This window comes from Macrobrachium nipponense, chromosome 1 (assembly GCF_015104395.2).
Source record: "Macrobrachium nipponense isolate FS-2020 chromosome 1, ASM1510439v2, whole genome shotgun sequence".
Classification (NCBI taxonomy): Eukaryota; Metazoa; Arthropoda; class Malacostraca; order Decapoda; family Palaemonidae; genus Macrobrachium; species Macrobrachium nipponense.
The window spans coordinates 34,534,543-34,536,946 of NC_087200.1; positions in this window are offsets into that span (position 1 = coordinate 34,534,543).

Genomic DNA, 2,404 nt, shown 5'->3' on the forward strand with positions numbered 1-2,404 from the left:
TCATACGGCCACCATTCATCTTACGGACACGGGCACGGTTCTTACGGATACGGACATTCTGGATATGGGTAAATAGAAGAAGTTCCTGTCTCTCTTTTATTTGTTTATTTGTGTTTTAAGCACATTATCATTTCAAATTATATATGAATGCAAAGTTTCATTTTTATTATTATTGAATAATTTCAAATAAGTTCTAATCCTTTGACAAATATGTCTATTTCCAGGCCAGTCTACAACCAGTACTCATCCTACCACCAGGGACACTATCACGGATAGACTGAATCGATCTCCTGCTGGGATGGTGCCTAATTTCTGAACCACATTTCCACCTGCTTTCCTTCTCATTTCCACTTCAGAGAAATGAGGAAAATCGGGATATGAAATGATGAAGATTATTTGCTCTTTATAAATTAAACTTCAATTCATAATCGATAGAAAAAAGATACGTTTATTTATATTGTGGATTTGAAATAAACATTGACTTTGTAATCCTTTGCTTTTCATAAATCCTTTTTTTAGTTACATTAAGATGTTAGAGACAGAGTTTATGTGGCTCCCTTTTCTTTTAATTGTCAAGTTTTTTTTTTCTGAAGATCATTTACAAATATGTCTTCATGTTAAATAGATATTTATGTTTTTATTGCCTAAGAGAAAGTGGGCGAGAGTGAGTTCCTGAGGCTGTTATATATATCATTATCGACCTTAAAGAGGGCATCATATAACTTCGTATAATGAGAGCGAAGATGTATACAAATGTATTTTGCTATTTGTTTAATCTAAGCTCATTTGAATTCTATTTTATTTATAGCATTATAACCTAAAACACCCTTTTTTCAGTATGTACAGAAGTTCATAAAGTTAATTTCAAATCATAAAAACTACGTCAAACTCAACACTGTCAATCTATTCAAACATTAATTGATGCCGTTAGGCAATCCAGACCTTCTCTCTATAACAGCATTTCGAACCCTCTGTACCCATGACCTCTGCCCAATAACTCAAGGCATACACATGCACACACACACACAAAGGAAGGCAACAGTTGTGTGTATATATAGGTATGTGTATATATATACATATATATATTATATATATATATATATATATACATATATATATATCGCATCCAATGATCTGTTATAGGTTTACAAGTAAATCAATAGCTTCTAAGCCCACCTGCTTCCAGGCATCTATAATGGCATACAAGAAATACCATAATTGTGAAGGCAGTATCACTTTTGAAAGTTTTGTTTAACATATACAAACACGTATAGATATATATATATATACATATATATATATATATATATATTATATATATATATATATATATATATATATATATATATATATATATATATATGTACATATATGTATAAAATGTGTGTATGCGAGCAGTTTGAGTTATTAGTGAAAGTTCATGTGTTATGGAGGTAAGCTCTAACTTGCCTGAGGGCATCACTTAATTTGTTTGTATATATTGCTAAATACTTCCAAGCAATCCTCCGCCCAAAGCTTCATTAAATAAGAAAATGACGTTTTCACTTATTACTGACAGACAAAAGGTGGCCTTGAACCTTGGCCCCTTCCTAAATTCTTTAATTGCTCTATCTCTCTCTCTCTCTCTGTTTGAACATGTGACTTTTTGAAAGCATCTCTTTCACACACACCCTGGGCCGTGGGAAGAGATAGCAGAAACCAGGGATTAGCAAGGAAGGTGTGGCCCCTAAAAAATGACCAGGTGGTGTTACTTGACCACGAGGACTGCAAAACTACAAGTGCGCACTTTGACATAGAAAACGGGAGGAAAATTAGGAGTGAGACAAGGCAGACCGCTGGAACAAGCAAGAGACAATTTTGGAACAAAGGGGAAAACATCTTCTCTCCAACAGCCTTCTTCCCCCAAACCTTTTCTGCCATTACTTCGTACTGCATGGTTAAATCCCAAATATAATTTTACCGTGTGCCTTACCTCATCTAGGCCTCCATCAAAACCTACTTCCGACGCCAAGCCATCCCAACAACCAGGTAATGTGTTCTGTATAGATGTTCTTAATCAGTCACGTGAATTCCTTACTTATTTGCTAAACTTTCGACCCTATTTCAAATAGCCAAGTGATCATTATCAGCCTAACTTTTGCCAGTGCAGTGTATCGTTTAATAAGTGCTTTTATTGAGTTTAAGACGTATGTTAAGGCAATTCTTGGCACCCTCTGTGCGCTACCTTGACGTTGCTTGCTATTTATGTACCTTTTCTGGCCTTAATTAGTAATCCTCTCCGTTACAGAGGGACCTTTAGCTGTGGAATTCTCTCGCCTTGATTGCGGCTGCCTTCCCCATATCCTGGTACTGATTATTACCCAGAATCTGCTTCGTCTTAGGATTCAGTTTTATCTTCTGAACG